The sequence below is a fragment of the Cherax quadricarinatus genome, chromosome 39 (assembly GCF_038502225.1).
Source record: "Cherax quadricarinatus isolate ZL_2023a chromosome 39, ASM3850222v1, whole genome shotgun sequence".
In the NCBI taxonomy this organism is placed as follows: Eukaryota; Metazoa; Arthropoda; class Malacostraca; order Decapoda; family Parastacidae; genus Cherax; species Cherax quadricarinatus.
In genome coordinates, this window is record NC_091330.1 from 7,689,955 (window position 1) to 7,710,881 (window position 20,927).

The 20,927-nt window shown below is 42.2% G+C and overlaps 1 long non-coding RNA gene across 1 annotated transcript in view; it reads left to right on the forward strand.

Annotated features, from left to right (window-relative positions):
• LOC128696316 (uncharacterized) overlaps nt 1–20,874 on the forward strand; it is a 285,945-nt gene extending 265,071 nt beyond the window's left edge. Inside the window, exons 3-4 of the long non-coding RNA XR_011392903.1 lie at nt 6,059–6,427; nt 19,937–20,874. This is a non-coding gene — a long non-coding RNA (uncharacterized lncRNA). The remainder of the gene's footprint in view (nt 1–6,058; nt 6,428–19,936) is intronic.
• The last annotated feature ends 53 nt before the right edge of the window (nt 20,875–20,927 follow it).

Genomic DNA, 20,927 nt, shown 5'->3' on the forward strand with positions numbered 1-20,927 from the left:
GCGGGGAGAGAGAGAACACCAATGTAGCCTGGTTGATGTCTGCTTAACTGCTGGTAAGAAGGGAAAGGAATCGACGCATTTGGCTTGGTACCACTGGTAGTGTTTACATCACAACCGAAACATTATTCCCTGTGGGGCAACAGTGGTAGTTTTTACCACACAACTGAAACATTATGACCCTGTGGGGCACCACTAGTATTGTTTACCCACTACCGAAACATTTTCCCTTTTGGGGCACCGTTGGTATCGTTGCCACACAGCTAAAACAAGTTTTTTGAATGTAATAGTATATGTGGAAGAAACATAATAGGAAGTAACAGATTCTTAATCCTACATATGCTTGAGACAACAATAAACACATCTAAAATCCCATGTCCACATTATGATACGGAATTTTAAAGTACTACCAAATTAATTTTCACTGAATTGAGAGTCATACGAAAATTTCTAGGGGCGACTTTAATCCAAAGTTTCCATAAGATAGAACAGAATCAAACGGTGTTAACATTTCTCCTCTTAGCAATATGATTCTGGAGGGAGCCCCAATATGTAGCTTGCGGCCACCAGGCAGAGATTTTATTTAACCTAACCATCCTTACCGGCTATTCATCTTCTCCTTAACCTATTAAAAAACCTGGTCTCCTTTCTCACTTCGACGTGATAGATAAGCTTAAGTTTTGACATATCATTCGGTAGACTTTAAAAATAAAAACATCGGAAGTGAAAGTGTCGATACTAAAGGTTCAGAAAAGCTTTTATTGTGATAACGTTTGGTTCTGTTTACCGGTTCGTCTACGCATAGTGAAATGTTTTCCTAGGAACTTGCTCTGCAAATGTCTTTCTGCTTTACTGTCGGCACTACGTCTTTGTTACTAATAAAGGCTTATGTTTGTGTTTTTCCTCTCCTCGCTTCTATTATCCCCTCTATTCCAGCAAATATTGTCCCTTCGCCCATATTTGTTGTGCAATCATTGAGTTGTAAAAGGTGAGCGGGCGTGCATCTGGACTCACTGTGTGCTTGTTTGTTCACTTTGTCATTATGTTTTTCTTAGCATGTTTTGATTGTGTTAATCTAGTGGCGGTGACCTTCATTAGCAAGATTGCCATGCGTCTATGTGATAAACACGGCCTCGTATGTTTGTGTTTCTGCTAACTAGTCTAAGGTGAGTAATTTCAAGTTCTGAGTGTGAAGCCAATCTATTTAGACTTTCCTCTTCTTTTCCCCTCCTATTATTTTTATATTTTTGCGTTGTGTTCATTTTTGTAGTAATGCGCGTTATTATTATTACAACAGACCAAGTGGGAGAGTAAGCACAAGTTATATTAGTTCGTGTATTTTTCACGACTTTTTCTTGTTGCATGCAATAAGCCTAGACCAGTTTTCTTATGTAAGATACGGTGAGGCGTTTTATCTATTCCAGCTGGGTTTGTAGTCGAGGATGAGGAGGACCTTAAGTGATGGAAATAATTATAAATAATTTTAATTGTCATGTCCATGAAGATTCTCAAGTTAGCGTGTGATGAGGTGCAGTATGCAAGTCTTTTTTTCCACTCGCACAGCGGATTATGTGATATTAAATATTACCACTTGGAGGAAATAAACAGTGATGATCTTCTGTACCTAAAATAATGAAAAAATCTAAAACGAGAGAACATTAGTTTTAAACTGACGAATTGTAATGTGTTAGTAAACAAGAGTTGTAAAGCGAGAATAAATTACCTGAATGATAGGACTCTTCAATATAAGTCTGAGTAATGTACAATATTATATACATCGTTAACTTGATAGTAGAAATCTTAAGTTACTCGTAATATACTCGACAAGTGTGTGGCATCATCACCACGTGAGAATGCTTGCTGGGAGCATCAACAACCTCGCTGATTAGTATATTGCTGATGGTATACAATACCGATAAGCTGATGAATAAGACATGTGTAACACTTGGGTATCTTCATTGCCGAAAAGTTTCGCCTGCGAATCAAGCTTCTTCAGTCGAATACAGGTGCATGTAACAGTTATATTTGGCTGTATTCCACTGAAGAAGCCTGCTACACAGGCGCAACGTTTTGGCAATAAAGATAGCCAAGTGTTGCACCTGTGTTTTATTCCTCGCTGACCAGGCCGTCAACGGGAAAGCCACGGACCTAGCTGCTAGGATTCCTCCCTGACCAGGCCGTCAATGGGAAGAAATCAGACCTAGCTACTAGGATTCCCCACTGACCTGGCCGTTAACGGGAAGGCCACGAACCTAGCTACTATGATTCCCCATTGACTAGGCCGTCAACGGGAAGGCCACGGACCTGCCTGGATACCTGGAGGTTATTCCGGGGATCAACGCCCTCGCGGCTCGGTCCATGACCAGGCCTCCCGATGGATCAGGGCCTGATCAACTAGGCTGTTACTGCTGGCCGCACGCAGTCCAACGTACGAGCCACAGCCCGGCTGATCCGGCACTGACTTTAGGTATCTGTCCAGCTCTCTCTTGAAGGCAGCCAGGGGTTTATTGGCAATTCCCCTAATGCTTGATGGGAGGCTGTTGAACAGTCTTGGGCCCCGGACACTTATGGTGTTTTCCCTTAGTGTACCAATGGCGCCCCTACTTTTTATTGGGGGCATTTTGCATCGCCTGCCCAGTCTTTTACTTTCGTAGGGAGTGATTTCTGTGTGCAGATTTGAGACCATTCCTTCCAAGATTTTCCAAGTGTACATTATGATATATCTCTCCCTCCTGCGTTCAAACGAGTGCAAGTCAAGTGCTTCCAAGCGTTCCCAGTAGTTAAGGTGCTTGACAGAAGTTATACGTGCAGTAAAGGATCTCTGTACACTCTCTAGATCTGCAATTTCACCTGCTTTGAATGGAGATGCTAATGTACAGCAGTATTCCAGCCTAGAGAGAACAAGTTATTTGAAAAGGATCATCATTGGCTTGGCATCTCTCGTTTTGAACGTTCTCATTATCCATCCTATCATTTTCTTTGCACGTGCGATCGTGGCACTGTTGTGATCCTTGAAAGTGAGATCCTCAGACATTACTACTCCCAGGTCCCTTACATTATTTTTCCGCTCTATTGTATAGCCAGAGTCTGTAGTATACTCTGTTCTAGTTATTATCTCCTCCAGTTTTCCATAACGGAGTAGTTGGAATTTGTCCTCATTGAACATCATATTGTTTACCGTTGCCCACTGGAAAACTTTGTTTATATCTTCTTGGAAGTTAACCGCGTCCTCAGCAGATGACAGCCTCATGCAGATCCTAGTATCATCCTCAAAGGATGATACGGTGCTGTGATGTATATCTCTGTCTATGTCTGGTATGAGGATGAGGAATAAGATGGGGGCGCGTACTGTGCCTTGTGGAACAGAGCTCTTCACTATGGCAGCCTCCGATTTAACTCTGTTGACCACTACTCTTTGTGTTCGATTTGTTAGGAAGTTGAAGATCCATCTCCCCACTTTCCCAGTTATTCCTTTAGCACGTATTTTATGGGCTATTACGCCATGATCGCATTTGTCAAATGCTTTTGCAAAGTCTGTGTATATTACATCTGCATTCTGATTTTCTTTCAGTGCATCCAAGGCCATATCATAGTGATCCAGTAGTTGTGAGAGGCAGGAGCGACCTGCCCTGAACCCATGTTGCCCTGGATTGTGCAGATTTTGGGAATCCAGGTGATTTGCAATCCTGCTTCTTAGCACTCTTTCAAAGATTTTTATGATGTGGGACGTCAGAGCTATTGGTTTATAGTTCTTAGCTAATGCTTTGCTGCCACCTTTATGGAGTGGGGCTATATCCGTCGTTTTAAGTGACTGTGGAATTTCACCCATGTCCAAGCTCCTCCATAGTGTACTTAAGGCACGCTAGAGGGGTTTCTTGCAGTTCTTAATGAAAACAGAGTTCCACGAGTCTGGGCCCGGGGCTGAGTGCATGGGCATGTTGTCAATGGCTTTTTCGAAATCTATCGGAGTTAGGGTAATGTCGGAAATCTGGCATATATTTATGGAGCTTTGAGGCTCATTCATGAAGAAATCATTTGGGTCGTCGATCCTCAGACCGATTAGTGGTTCACTAAACACAGAGTCGTACTGGGATTTCAATATTTCACTCATTTCCTTGTTGTCATCTGTGTAAGTCCCATCCTGTCTGAGTAAGGGCCCGATACTAGATGTGGTATTTGCCTTGTTTTTGGCATATGAAAAGAAATATTTTGAATGTCTTTCAATTTCACTAATAGCTTTAAGCTCCTCCTGTCTCTCCTGGTTCCTGTAAGAGTCATTTAACTTAAATTCGATAGTTTCCACTTCCTTGGTCAGCACCTCCTTTCGTGTATCAGATATTCTAGCACTCCTGAGGAGCTCAGTGACCTTTCGTCGTCTTCTGTAGAGGGAGCGTCTCTCTCTCTCCAGTTTACTCCTGCTCTTCTTCCTTAGGGGAATATGCCTAGAACATGCTTCAGCTGCCAGGAAGTTGATCCTTTCAAGGCATTGGTTTGGATCCATGTCATTTAAGATATCTTCCCAACATGTTTCGTTTAGGACATGGTTTACCTGGTCCCAGTTGATGTTCTTGTTGTTGAAGTTGTATTTTGTGAAGACACCTTCACCTAGCTGCTAGGACTCCTCCCTGACCATACTGTCAGTGGGAAGGCCTCGAACCTAACTACTAGGGCGATGACCCTTGAAACCATCCATAGGTAAACTTCAGTAACGGTAGTATGGAATATGAAGGTGTGTCTGGGCGAGTTCCTTCAGGGTATCAGTGGAGAGGTTAGTGCACAAGCAAATATTAAAAATTACCTTACTTCCCTTCCAGTGTTGTGGTCTTTCTCTCCCTTTCTCTCTCTCTCTCTCTCTCTCTCTCTCTCTCTCTCTCTCTCTCTCTCTCTCTCTCTCTCTCTCTCTCTCTCTCTCTCTCTCTCTCTCTCTCTCTCTCTCTCTCTCTCTCTCTCTCTCTCTCTCTCTCTCTTTAAACACAGGGTTTGACAAGGTTAGGTTAAGGATCCCTAACTTTATTGACAATCTATTTACAACTTAAGGATTCCTAACTTTATTGACAAGCTAAGAGCTGTTACCTACATCAGCTCATTTGAAAGCATTTTTATTGTTATGAGACATACGAGTAAGGAACAGAATGAAGTTGGAGCCATCTGCGGGCTAGTATTTTCATTTGATCAACTGACTATCTTGTTGACATCATAATGCTATACGAATGTGTTCCATACTCGAGTCATCCTGGGGATAAATGATCTCAGATGAAGTGACGTTCTGGAGAAGGGTACAGCCAGAGTGAAGTTGTTAGCTTTATACATTAATATCTCCGCACATAAAGAGAGAAGCATGACGACGGTTCGACTTGGACCATTGACAAAGTCACACTGTGTGTGTGACTTTGTCAATGGTCCAAGTCGGACCGAAACGTCGTCGTAAGCTTCTCTCTTTTATGTGCGGGTTATTTGTGTATCGTTCCAGTCACGGTATTGTGCCTTTTTGTTATTTATTGCTGCTTTCTGCCCGTCTTGTGGTATAGAAGCTTGCTTCTCGCTCTCCTCGAAGTGGAGCCAAGTGTGGTACTTTGACAATGTTGGCCTTGTACATAACAGTAAGGCCACCCACATCCCTCCTGTGTTGAAATCAATCTCTCTCTCTCTCTCTCTCTCTATCTCTCTCTCTCTCTCTCTCTCTCTCTTTCTCTCTCTCTCTCTCTCTCTCTCTCTCTCTCTCTATCTCTCTCTCTCTCTCTCTCTCTCCAAGTACAGGTTTAAACACCGAGGCGACGCTTGATGGGAAAGAATGAAGGAAAACCAACGCTATATTCATTGCAAATTGTTTATAAATACACGTTTATTCAACAGTACAGTTTGCATTGAGCAGTAGCATTCTTGTGCTGCTGATGTCATTGTCATTATTATTATTATTATTATTATTATTATTATTATTATTATTATTATTATTATTATGAAAGCGATGAACGTGTATGGGTCATACAGTGTTCAGTTTTGTTATTAATACTCTTGGTGTTGTGGATGTGTCATTAATAAGTGCTATATTACTGTGTTACAGAGGCAGTGAGCTTCAATATGATTGGGTGCAAAGATCGCGGTCCGAGCAAGAACAACACGGCGTCTGCAGCCACGTCACCTTCCAAGCACGTGGGCAGGTCCTCATCCGTGCCCACTGAGCGCCCACCACTCACCCACCACCAACACCCATCTATCACCCAGCCTTCCCTAGACCACCAGAAGCTCTCCTCCAGCACCTCCTCCCTCAATGCCTCACCCGTGCACCTCGTAAAGTCAGCTTCCACCTCCACCCTCACTGCCTCCACCAACACCTGTAAATTGACCACCCGCAACCATGGGCGCACCAGGGTGGCCAGCAACGCTAAGGACTCATCGCTAGAGAACATCAAAGACGAATACTGCGAGAAAGGTAGGAAACATGTGGTTGTCATTGTTGTACAACTGTGCTCAAGGTTCAAGTTTATGGTAGAAGTTTTGTGGTTACCGTTGTGATACAGTTTATAGTTTCACCTTTGTAATGAACAACTTAATGTATTTACATACACACTGGGATGAATTTTCTTTATGTATTTTTATTCTATATATATATTAGTACTTTTTTAAACAAGAAGGGATACTCTGCGTTGTCATCAGATGTCTGGAGCTCATTTTTAAATATTGGAGTTATAGTGTTGGATACATGGCGATTAAAGTGGTTATAAAATATCGACACGATGGGAAAAAAAGATTTATAAATGTAGTATGATGTGATCCTTTATTGACTACGTTTCGGCTACGCAGTGGGATTTATCAAGTCACAAACCCCAGGAAACTTGAAACACTGCACCTCAGAACAAATGGATAAGTTTTTCCGAACTGGTCTTTAATTAACTGAGCTCTCTTACTACGTAATCAGAGATCATTGCTGTTTACCTGATGTCCCTCTCACCGTTCATGGTTTTTTTCACTTCTGACCTCAACACCAACTAAGACTTGACCATCATCCGTGAATCCCTTTATATAGCAAGAATAAGGCTTCAGTTGAACAACTCGATTATATCTGTACAGTTGTTCACATACCAATTAATATTTCACGCGTGAGTTATGAGTTATGTTAAAATTGGTTAGGTTATTGTAACATTGGTTAGTTGGTGTAGTTTATCTTTATTTAGTGGTGTATTATGTCTGTTATAAATAGAACATTAGCTCTCTTATACGAGTCATTTATTCTGCTTGGCAATTGTACAATTATCTCTTAGCTCTGATTATGGAGCTTATCACTCTGAAACATTTTGGAAAAATAATATGAAGATGTTTAACTCGGCTTTGGTATTTTTTTAATCATAAGTTTAAGATTCCCAAAATCAAATTCTGTTTCCCAAGATATACAAACATTATATATATATATATATATATATATATATATATATATATATATATATATGAGCGTGTTTTGGGATCGTAAGTTGTGGCAGTTAATTTAGTAATGACGTAAATTTGTGGGCCGAACATTACAACTGGAGGCCCGTGTTTATGCCGCCGCTCTCTCGCTCGTAATCCCTCCTAATTTTTGACAATTAATTTTAAGTGCTTCGAATATCATGGGACGCTCCCTGCGTGCATGCTGCCCGCTGTGTCGTCTTTACCATCGGTGCTCCCTGCGTGCGTGCTGCACGCTGTGTCGTCTCGACCAGCGGTGCTCCCTGCGTGCGTGCTGCACGGTGTGTCGTCTCTACCAGCGGTGCTCCTTGTGTGCGTGCTGTCCGTTGTGTCGTCTCTACCAGCGGTGCTCCTTGTGTGCGTGCTGTCCGTTGTGTCGTCTCTACCAGCGGTGCTCCCTGCGTGCGTGCTGCACGCTGTGTCGTCTCTACCAGCGGTGCTCCTTGTGTGCGTGCTGTCCGTTGTGTCGTCTCTACCAGCGGTGCTCCCTGCGTGCGTGCTGCACGCTGTGTCGTCTCTACCAGCGGTGCTCCCTGCGTGCGTGCTGCACGGTGTGTCGTCTCTACCAGCGGTGCTCCCTGCGTGCGTGCTGCACGCTGTGTCGTCTCTACCAGCGGTGCTCCCTGCGTGCGTGCTGCCCTCTGTGTCGTCTCTACCAGCGGTGCTCCCTGCGTGCGTGCTGCCCTCTGTGTCGTCTCTACCAGCGGTGCTCCCTGCGTGCGTGCTGCACGCTGTGTCGTCTCTACCAGCGGTGCTCCTTGTGTGCGTGCTGCCCTCTGTGTCGTCTCTACCAGCGGTGCTCCTTGTGTGCGTGCTGTCCGTTGTGTCGTCTCTACCAGCGGTGCTCCCTGCGTGCGTGCTGCACGCTGTGTCGTCTCTACCAGCGGTGCTCCTTGTGTGCGTGCTGTCCGTTGTGTCGTCTCTACCAGCGGTGCTCCCTGTGTGCGTGCTGTCCGTTGTGTCGTCTCTACCAAGTGGCTGAGCGAGAGTTCTTTTGTTAAGCAAAATTGATTAGCATCAGCACTGTGCTGCGACCCTGGCTGACCTGTCAAATTCCATCACACAGAATGGGTTACTAATGCTTACGTGAGTTAGGTGAGTTGTTTATATGAGGTAACTAAATGTCATCCTGATCTGGGAGACTTCAGTAGAGTGATGATGATATTGTCAAAGTATTAAACTATGAGCTCATTATCTACGGGAGCTTGAAAATCTTCCGGCTGGGCTGTAGTGCTTGAGGACGGAGGGAGGGAAGAAGAACGGAAAGGAAAAAGAGTGTGATGGCAGGGTGGGAGGAAAAAAAATTGAAGGTATTGCATAGCATTTTTTGAAGTGTTAATCCCATGTAGATCATTCAACACAAGGAGTGTTGGAGTCTTGCTCCTTTGTATGGTAATCGTGGCCCGGTCTCTGACCAGTCAGAATGGAGATGGAAAAGTGATGTGAGAAAAGCTTAGGGTGAGAGAGAGTGAAACGATGTGAGAGGTTACCTGGAGGTTATTCCGGGGATCAACGCCCCCGCGGCCCGGTCCATGACCAGGCCTCCCGGTGGATCAGGGCCTGATCAACCAGGCTGTTACTGCTGGCCGCACGCAGTCCAACGTAGGAGCTACAGTCCGGCTGATCCGGCACCGACTTTAAATATCTGTCCAGCTCTCTCGTGAAGGCAGCCAGGGGTTTATTGGTAATTCCCCTAATGCTTGGTGGGAGGCTGTTGAAGTCTTGGGCCCCGGACACTTATGGTGTTTTCTCTTAGTGTACCAATGGTGCCCCTACTTTTAATTGGAGTATTTTGCATTGCCTCCCCAGTTTTTTACTTTCGTAGGGAGTGATTTCTGTGTGCAGATTCGGGACCATTCCTTCCAGGATCTTCCAAGTGTAGATTATGATATATATCTCCCTCCTGCGTTCCAACGAGTACAAGTCAAGTGCTTCCAAGCGTTCCCAGTAGTTAAGGTGCTTGACAGAACTTATACGTGCAGTAAAGGATCTCTGTACACTCTCTAGATCTGCAGTTTCACCTGCTTTGAATGGAGATGTTAATGTACAGCAGTATTCCAGCCTAGAGAGAACAAGTTATTTGAAAAGGATCATCATTGGCTTGGCATCTCTCGTTTTGAACGCTCTCATTATCCATCCTATCATTTTCTTTGCACGTGTGATCGTGGCACTGTTGTGATCCTTGAAAGTGAGATCCTCAGACATTACTACTCCCAGGTCCCTTACATTATTTTTCCGCTCTATTGTATAGCCAGAGTCTGTAGTATACTCTGTTCTAGTTATCTCCTCATTGAACATCATATTGAGAGGCGAGAGTGAATTTATACAGACGAGGTTTGAAGAGAGATGGAATGAGGTATGTGGTATGCCACAGGTAGCAGAAAAAACTCCTGTAACCGCCTTTGAAGGATTTCGAGAGTTTTGCTGCTCCCGCAGCCTTGCCCTGGGCAGCCGTGTTAGTAAAAGATCAGAGGGACGCCACAGGTAGCATTGTCCTCATCAAACTGTGATGCTTGTCAAAGAGTCATAGCCAGCGTGTAGTACATTTGGCGACGGCAGCGGTGATGGTGGCGGGGGTGGTGATGGCGGCAGCGTTGATAGTGGCGGCAGCGGTGATGACGGGGGCGGTAGTGGCGGGAGCGGTGATTTCTGGGGCGGCGGTGGTGATGGCAGCGGCGGCGGCGGCGGGTGTGGGACCAGCAACAACACAAGTGGCTGAGACACACCAAAAGTGTCCTTTATGGTGGGCTGGGCCAGATTATAAACCTGAACTATACGATCCTAGCCGGCCACGCTCTCTAATTTTTACGACTCGTCGACCCTCGCATTAAACCCAATGGCGGCCCACACAGCTACCCCTGCCACCTCCTGATTTACTCTATACCTACTCCCGCATACGCCCAAACACGCCCGCCTACACCCTCACAAGCCTACCCACACTTGCTTACGCCCACCCACACCCGTACACGCCTGCACATGTTTACCCACGCTACTCGTGGGTGGTTGTGGAGTGGCAGTTTTGAGGTGTGGGATCTGATATTATTGATTTCACCAGGTATAATCACCTGACACGCGTCCAAGACGACTGGATGAGTGATGCCGTTGACTCTGTGACTAGCCCTTGTTGGTTGAACTTAGTAATCCAAGAGTGGTGTGAGCCCAGAACAACATTCTCACACAGTTGATTTATTGGAAGTGTAATAAATTAACTTTAAGTCTATATGGTGGAGCCGACAAAACTGAAAAATATTCTTGACCTTATTTTCTCGAATAACGACGATCTAGTACGAAATATGAGGAACTAAAGACAGTACATTGAAGATCACAGTCTAACTGAAGTTCAAACCTGTATGCATAGGGGTCCTGATCAGCAAAATTCAATTTTAAAAACAAGAACATCAACTGGGATTAAATAACTCGTGTCCTTAACGGAACATGGTGGGAAGTTATTTTGAATAACATGGATCTGAGCCAATGTCTAGAAAGAATTACCACTGCGGGACTAGTTTTGAACTCAAGTTAAACGAATCATACAGAATCCAAGAGACAGGGAGCTAAACACAAAGAAATTGAGAGAAATACAAAATGCTTTTTCTCATATGCCAAATTCAGGTAAATCCACATCCACTACTGGGCCATTGCTCAAACAAGATGAAGCTTACACTGATAACAGCAAAGAAATGAGTGCGAGCCGTTAAGCTGACTAAAGGGCGACAGTCTGGACGAATTCTTCATTTATCGCCAAAATTTTTGACATAACCTTAATCCCACCTCACTTTAAAAAAGTCATTGATAACATGCCCATGCACTCTTCCCCAGACCCATACTTGTGGAACTCTGTAAGAAACCCCTGCCATTTCTTGGGCAAGGAGGGTCACCCAACGGTCGTTAAAAACAACGGATATACAAGGGGAAATAACAATAGACACCTAAATGTCTTCAAGAGGAAATTGGATGGTTCCTACAGTCAGTTCCAGATTAGTCGGCCTGTGGTTCGTTCTTTGGATGGCGTACCGTCAGCAGTAATAGACTGATTGATGAGGCCCTGTTCCACCGGGAGGCCTGGTCATGGACCGGGCCGCGGGGGCGCTGACCATCGGAACATTCTTCAGGTCGACTCCAGGTAGCAGGTAACCGTGCTGATAATGTGAATTGCATCATATTCATTCATCGCTAGTCACTCATTTTCATAAGAAAAGATTTTCCATTGTTTCCTCTCTGTTAGCCTACATCATTTTGTCTCTTCTGCACTCCGTTCTCTCTCTCGCTTATTCCTATTTTACATTCTACTTGCTCCTCTATGTGACTCACCCAGCTTCCTCTGTGCTCTACTCTCTTATTCCTCTTCTGTTACACTTCACTTGTTCTCGCTTCTTATTCTCTTCTTCCTCAATAAAACATTTTAATGTCGCTTACCCGTTCCAGACCTCACTCCTCCCCAAATAGTACCAGCCTCACCACTCCCCAAATCGTGCCAACCTCGCCACTCCTCCCCAAATCGTACCAGACCTCGAAAGGCTATTATGTATTTAGAAAGTGCAAATGATATTAAGTTAAATACCTTTATTCGCTTAGTAAGCTAGTGAAGTGGGTCGAGAGACACGCTAGCTAGTGGAGTGGGTATATCTTTCAGTGGTATGCCTTTGTTGTAATGTGGCCTCCATTGGTAAAGGGAGGGTAGAGATTTCTGTTCATATTTGAAATTACCTTTTGTGATAGTTTGTGGCAGCAGTCGGTCTCGTAATGATAGCTCGAGTACATATATATCTATTAACCCGCTGATGGCTTGAGTACATATATCAGCTGGCGGCTTCAGTATATATATCAACTGGCGGCTTGAATACATTTAATGCATCCTGCAGAAGTGTGGAACATTTAATAAAATGAATGAAATTTCGCACTCGTGAAGACGTTGTGGAAGAGGATATTATTATTATTATTATTATTATTATTATTATTATTATTATTATTATTATTATTATTATTATTGGGAGCAAGGGGCTAGTAACCCCTTCTCCTATATAAATTACTAAATGTAAAAAGAAAAACTTTTGTTTCTTCTTTTTTTGGGTGACTTTGCCTAGGTGGGAGACAGCCAATGTGTTAATATTAATAATAATAATAATAATAATAATTATTATTATCATCATCATTGTTGTTATGGAGAAATGGTTAACAAGGTTCATTCAACTCTCTGGGAATAGGGAAGGAATCCAGAGCCCATCACTAGCATGAAGACAGTTCCTGGTTGAAGAGTGGGAGAGTCATGTGGAAGTGAACGTACACAGGCAGACCCACACGCTACCACTGAGTTGTGGGTCTTGTTGAAGGAAGAGGAAAATCGTTATCTCCTGTTTTTTCTTCCATCGATTGTTTAACAGCCGCCGGCCGGGACGAAATGATGAGAAGTTACTTTACTTCTGCACGAAAGTTTTTTTTTTCCCCTCGTATATTTCCAGCGGATAATTACCGTGTTGATGAGAGGCTCGCCTTGCGTGAGGATCCTGCCCTCACTCCCCGTGAAGCCTCTCGCTTCCTTCTACAGCTCTACTCTCGCAGCCCGCCCTCTCGTCACACTGGTGATTATATGATCAGTCAGGCTATTGCTGCTTGTAGCCCGAAGCTTCAGGAAGCTGTCACAGCCTGGATGATTAGGGAATTCTGGCTCCCTTGATTTCCACAGCTTCTCCACCAAACATGCATGTAACTGGTTTTTCAGAGTTGCATTCTTGCAGCTTTCACTGGCCAGGATTCCCTAGTGATCGTCTAATCAACAAGTCTGTTATTGCTTGCGGTTTACACGCCTATATCACCATAACGACGCGACTGATCCGGCATATCCTCCTGGAACTTGTCCGTTTTCTGTTTCGAGTCCTTCCTTTTCTCCAGCAAAGTATATTATATGTTTACTGGTGGAAGGTTGAAGAGTCTTGGACCCCGGATGTTGACAATGTCCTCTAGTTGCGTCTATGGCACACTTTCTTTTTACTTGGTTTATTCTACACTTCCTCTCATGTCTTCGTGTTCAAGTAGGCATGAAGTGCGTAGAGTAGAAACCTCTCATTCGTGTATGTCAGTGTTTGTATAATCATGTTTATCTTCTCAGTTGTAAAGTCATTCAAGTGCTTCGAGGAGTTCCTATAAGCTTAGATGTTTCATTGATTCATTGTTAGCAGTAGAAGATCTGTGGCTGTGTTACAGTTCTGATCTCTCTTGCCACGAAATGCGCAGTAACCACACAACAGTATTGTGAACGAGAGAGCAGAAGTCATTTGAAATACTGTTATTGTCGTGGTTTTCTTTTTACAAAACTTTTCATAATCCCGTCTGTCATTTACCTTGCCTTTGACTCGTTTTTTCTGTTTCCTAAAATATAGGTCATTTGATATTATTATATAAAAAAGATACGACTGCGTTTTTTATATATCCTGTGATCATTTAGAATTTTTTTTTTGTCTTTCCTGAATCTATTTTTTTTTTTTTTAATTTTTTTGTGCTCTTTTATTCAATTTTCGACTCTATATCTTTTATTTATTTTACATGGAAGTCTAAGCATTTTAAGTGGCGTTTTTGTACATCCCAGACTGAAAGTACCAGCATTTATTTTTTAAATGACAGTGTCCCGTTTTTAGCATATTCATGCATTTCCTGGTATGTCGGTATCTGCATATATTTTTTTGTTGTTCCAGAGTTTTCATATTTGCATAGTCCCCTGGCATAGTATTTACATATTTTATGTCTTATGACTTCTTCTGTGATGGTGTCAGCTTTATTGTCAGTGAGCTTCTCTGTTTCTCTCTCTGTGTAGTGGTGTCTACTTTATTTCGTCTTCTATTTTTGTATCCCTGTTTTATACATCTTGTCTTTACTGTAGTTTTAATACCCTGCTCTTCCACTAGCAGTGTACTCTTTATTTTCCTTTATGTATACTCTTTTTTTTTTAAATTTTTGGTCAGGGAGTTACTGTGACCTTCCATCACTCCTGACTCTGATGATGGGTCAGGGAACTCGTGAAACATGGGGTAAGTGTGCCTGATCCCTGGCCTCCTTCATCACATGCTTGCGCTACACTAGACTTGCCCTGGGATATTCCCTGCCACCCATGAGTTAAAGCTATCGGTGCTGCATGACGGTCTCTAAACCATCCCTCCGTCTCAACTCAAAATGATAAACCTAAACGTTACTGTCTCAAATGCATATGATGATGAAGTTATTCGGTTCTAAATTTTAATATTTCGTATAATTCATGTGCATGCAGCTACTACTTTGCAGGCAGTTTTACAAGCCCCAATTTTGCAACATCGACCTTTCACTCTGAGAGTAACCAGCATTTAATATATGTCGCGTTCCCAGCACTTTGCTTATTTTATTAACAATTTATCATTCTTGAAAAATCACTACGACTGATGTTCTGGGTCTCTGTTAGACAAGACTGATACTGAGAATTATAGCTGTTATGAATGAGCGTGAAAGTCATAAATTTTTTTCACACGTCGTGAGGCGTCGTAATGTGGGTGAACATTTTGTTGTATTAGGAAGCGTCTCCTTGTATCACTCATGGTAGGTATTGATTAGGGGGGACAGAGGTATTAAGGCTTTTTTTTTTTAACTAAATATATATAACACCTTCGTTAATGGTACAGTGTCATTTACCAAGTACCACAAAACAGGCTTTAGTTAAGCTTCAGTATTTTATTATGCAGCTGAAATACGGCAGAAATCTTTTGCAACGTTTTTATATAACATTGATTCACAATGTTTAAACTCCAAAACTGACCGAAGTGTTGTCTAGTTTTATCTTCAATTTGTGGGTTGGTAATTGTTCCAGATAGAGAGTATTGTGTCTTGTTATGTTTTCAACATGGATAATTACAATGGTATTAGCCATAATGTTTCTCCATCACATTAATCTATATGTTACCTCGACTACTGGAATCACAATATCCAGCGACTCCTCGTACATGGATCACCATTGTTGAGATGTGTTCTGAAACACTGAAATAATCACTGGTAACTATTAGGATAACCAATGTTATCGCTGGTAACTATAATGATAAGTGATATTATCACTGGTAACTTAGAATAACCACTCTTAGCACTGGTAACTGTTAACATAAGTAATGTTATCACCAATAATTATTGGAATAAATAATAACAAACATTCCAGCTACCAGCTCAAAGTGTCCTGACAACCAAGTTGTAATGCCTATGTACGATTTCTGGCCCCAACAGCAATAGCCTGATCAATCAGGCCGTCCGAAGGTTTACACAAACATCGCAACCTGGCTGATCTGGCACTTGTTGCAAGTAATGGTTTAGTTTCCAGTTTAAATATTCACCATTATTATAAACCGTACATTATACAAACAATTATGTAATGCAATAATGAACTGCTGTGGTAAACTTATCGCACCCCTGGCACTGAATATAAACTTGCTTGTAACTACCAGTTTACTGGAGTAATCAAGAAGAAACAACATGTGCTTCCAGAGGTGACTAGAGGCTTGGAAGGGAAGTCTTCACTGGTGTTTGTAAACATTTGCTGCACTTGTTAAAAGTTATAGTAAGCTGCCTGCCTCTTACTGTGTAATAAGACGATATAAGTAGTAGACGAGGAGAAAAAGCAAATGACTTTAATGACTCTTTAAGTAAACACTGGTCTGCTCGCACAAGACCCGCACAGCACGCGTGCTTTTAAGCACGTACAGAGGGCGATCACAAACAGCCTGGCTGGACAACCACATGGCAGTAATCGAGCCTCTATCATTCCACACGAGTTTACGGTGTCATGAAATACAGTCTACATATGGGCACGTACACGTACGTCGAGCCACCAAGTGTGTAATTTACCGCAGCAAACAGCTTAGCAAGAGAGTGCCTGCAAAGATTTTACCTTCATGATGAAGGGCTCTTGGTCCAGAGAATTAGAGCTTGCATCAGATCTGATTATCTCCCTTTCACCATGCGTTGTATGACCCCCTACAGGTTTAGTGCCTCCCTATAACCATAATACAAAAAAAAACTTCCATTGTTGCACCGTACAAAAGGAACATGGTTTTTTTGAAGAACTTGATCCACGAGGTTGTATGACGAGTATTTAAACCTCTGCCCTTTATCTCTTCTCTGGTTGTGTAATTTAGTTAATAGTAGAGAAACATAGGTAAATTAACGTTAAAGCAACGCGACATAACTTAAAATATGTTAAAAATCAATAAGCTGAATGATTTGTCGTGGTGTGGCTCGTTCAGGAATAGGTGAATTGAGAGGCATTATAAATCTGTGTTATAAGGGTGAGGAGGAGGAGGAGCAGTAGCCAGAGGTAGCGTTGATGAAGGTGTTATAAGAGTGAGTTGGTGGGAGGAGGAGGAGCAGTAACCCGAGGTAAGGTTGATGAAGCGCCACAGTTTGGTCAGCACGCTAACTATCCCCGATAAGCTCTTTTGTCGCATGTCCCGTCCCACCTGATGTGCATCCTGGATTTAATTAGTTTACCGGTCGGGATCAGCGGCCCCTCATTAGCGCGTAATTATTCCCAGTCAGCTGTAGGTTCCTCACTCCCTCCCTCCCGCAGTTGTTGGTGGTGCTCCCTCCCTCTGACGCCGCAGTTGTTGGTGGTGCTCCCTCTGACGCCGCAGTTGTTGGTGGTGCTCCCTCTGACACCGCAGTTGTTGGTGGTGCTCTCTCATTCCGCAGTTGTTTGCGGTGCTTCCTTTCACACCACAGTTGTGTGCGGTGCTTCCTCTCACAGCGCAGTTGTTAGTACTATACCCCTCAAGGAAGGTTCCTTGATGTTGGTGAGGGGCTCTTGATTTAGGGAATTGGATCTGTGCTCCAGTTCCCCGAATTAAGCCTGAATGCCTTCCACATCCCCCCCCCAGGCGCTGTATAATCCTCCGGGTTTAGCGCTTCCCCTTGATTATAATAATAATAATGTTAGTACTATAGCTCTAGTGCTACAGAGCAAGAGCAAAACATGACATGATCACCACATACACATTAATTAGGGACATTAACTGGGTAGACAGATATGGACTCTTACTAGTAAGGATGTAAAACGAACACGAGGGTACAGTGGAAAATTACACTCCCAGACTAGTTAAGGGTATATTAGAAAAATTCTTTAGCATACGAGAGATTAAGAAGTGGAATGTAAGAACACAACGTAAGAAAGAACACTGCAGCAGGCCTACTGGCCCATACTGGGCAAGTGCTTCTCAAACCCAGATCCACTAACAGATATATATGCCTAACCATTTTCAGTGCTACTCAAGGAATAACCTTTGATAACTTTATTAACTCGTGGGCAAGTCCCGCTCAAATCCACTGTGGAAACAATCTATGCAGGTGTTCAAAGATCATTTTCCTGTGATATACCTGTGACTTGTTTCAAGAGTTTTTCTTTCCTCGAAGCACGACCAGGCTGTGAGAGCTATGACGCCAGCCCTCCGACGGCAGCAACAGCCTGTTTGATTTGGCACTTTGCAGAGATAGTTATCCAGTTTTGTCTTGAAGACTTCTACATTTGTTCTGCCAATATTTCTGATATCCGCTGGTAGCAGGTTGAATAGTCTTGGAGTACGGATGTTGACACAGTGTTCCCTTATTATACGATCTTGCTTTTCATTGAGTTTGTTTTAAACTTCCTTCCATATTTCTCACTCCAGAATGTTGTTATGGTAATATTACTGTGTAGTATCAGCATATTATATTATATAAATAATTTATTGTAAAATTATCCTTGTCTACAGAGGAAACGTTTTTCAGTATTTTTTTTTTTGCACTTATGATGACAAAACGACATGGAATGTACACTGTATTGCAATGTGGTTAGTGCTTAAGGGGTCGATGTTTAGTAAAAACATTATTGGTTTGATCGACAAGCTTGTGGCCGCCAAATTCTTCAAAATCAAAATATAAAACGATCATGTATTTACTGACATTTTTATTTTATGGCTCATGCATTCTTTAGCGTCGTAGGAGTCAGATTTTATCGGATTTGATCCCATACGCTAGCTCTATTTTGTTCAGACACAGACACGTGGAGGCGGATGCTCCTCACAGCACCTGCACAAGTTCTGTAATCACTTTGGGGTGGAAGTTGAAGACAGATTTATTCTCCACGTTCAAACACTATTAACTGTCCCGTTGATGATATAAAAAGGGATACTTCACGCCAGTCAGTCGATAGCTAGGATGCAGACCAGGAGCTAGGACACACTGAAAACTCAAATAGCTAATTAGAAATTAGATAAATATACATTTATGTCATCCTTATTTAAAATATTTAGAATTCCTAAATTCTTTCGCGTCCCTTTTAATTATTTTTATATGTGTACTTATTTGTTTCGTGGATGTTTTATTCGTCTCTACTGATCCAGTCACTAAAGAAATGTACGCTGAGTAGGCTGGGAGTAAATGACATTGTTTTAACGTTTTATAGGTAAATTGTTTTAGAATTATTAGAAAATTTCAACTGGTTTAGCTAAGTAACTCCATTTAAATCTTCTACTCAAAGAGCTTATGGTTCACTATAAAAAGCCAAGAAAACATTAATAAATGAATGATTGTCGAAAAGAGTCAGTGACGTGTCTGACCTCACTAGGTCAAGGCATTGGCTTGAAATTGGGAGAAATGGAGCTGCCTCGCATAGGCCAGTAGGCCTGTTGCAATGGACAGCCAGTCAAATTCATATATGAAAATCACATTCCCTGGAAGTTTAAACTGGTCAACTTTTGTAAGGCATTTGATGTTATTTTGTAAGAAAAAAGAAGTACAAGGCTTCACACATTACCTTACGGTGCTCCGTGGCCTGGTGGCAAAAGCTCTCGCTTCACACGGTAAGTGTCCGGGTTCGATTCCCGGCGAAGGGGTGGAAACATCAGACGTGTTTCTTTACACAGGTTCTCTGTTCACCCATCAGTAAAATGGGTACCTGTGTATTAGTCGACTGGTGTGGGTCGCATCCTGGGACAAAACTGACCTAATTTGCTTGAAATGCTTTCTACACAGTAGTATGTCATTGATGTCAGCTAGGTCTGTATACCTTGTACTTGTAGCAAATGAAGATATTACTATTATTATTATTATTATTATTATTATTATTATTATTATTATTATTATTATTATTATTACAGCACCTGCTGACCTCCAGATCCTAAAGTATTTATTATTCATGGATCTCCGCCCCATTTATACAATATATTTTCATGAGGATCCAGTAGAGTTTGCAAGCAATGATAGCGTCTCGTAAGTGCATGTCATCCAAAGATATTTTGCTACAGATAGTAAACACGTGATCTGCAAAACATTCAGGTATTTCCGTCTGTCTTGCTTTTGTTCGCTTAACAGTAAGCAGGTACCTGGGTGCTAGGCCAGACTTCATTGTTGACCGTCTGGTCAACCAGGCTGTTGTTGCCAGCAGAAAATGAGAATTTTTTATTTGCTCCTGTTATTTGCATTGTAATTAAATCTAGTCTCACGGTGAAATATTTTTTTACAGTGCAACAGCGAATCGCAGAGAGGAACTTCGAAAAATGAAAGATCAAACATATCTCTTCTAGTCGCCATCAATATTTACACGAGTCTGAGGAAATACGCCGTAAGGTTATATAATTTTCTCGCAAACGTGACCAATTTGCAGAGAAAAATAAAGAATCAGGAAGGCACTAAATGACCGTATCTTAAAACTTGATATTATTAAGGATTTAGTGTCCCCGAGCGATGGCTTGTTACTCAGTAATCTAGATGTGTAGAGATAACCTCACTGTTGTATGTGCTTTGTGTACCAGATAGTTATGATCTAGGCTATTCTCTTCTGTGTACATTCTAATTGTAAACTAGGTAATGTAAGTCAGTGGCAAGACAAGTAGAAATGTTTAGTAAGTGTTTGTTTTCTACACACCAAGATGTGTATGAAGGGGGAGTGGAGTGATGATACTGTGCTCGTGACAGTCTCCTGTACTAGATTGATCGACATTACAGATTTTTTACCTTTTGTCCGTTATCATATCTGTTATTGAAGTTGTGTTTACTTGTACCGCTTAATCATCCAGCTCATTAATACTTCTAACATCCCTATAACTCATATCTTTATAGATTTACGTATTTTTCTATTTTTTTTAATATATTTTGCGATTTTATGTTTTGTATGTAATTTCGAAGCCTCGCTATTAGTGAAGTGTCTGTATCGTATGGTTTATACAGAGCAAAATAATACACGAGAATTAGGAAATTCAATATGTGTTGGTAAATAGTTGTAGGAAACCACTGGAGTGTCTTCTCGTTGACCACATCCCAGTGTTGTCAACAATTCTCTGACCAAGTGTGTGTAACATTCCAATTCGTCTTTTACCTAAACAAACAAGGGTGTGGTGTCCAACTATATAGTGGCAGCGATGTATCTCCCGCTGCCAGACGTTACCTTCCCTTTTATACAATCTGGATATGGGCGGTTAAACCTAAATAAATCTAGGTTAATGTTAGGTTATCCT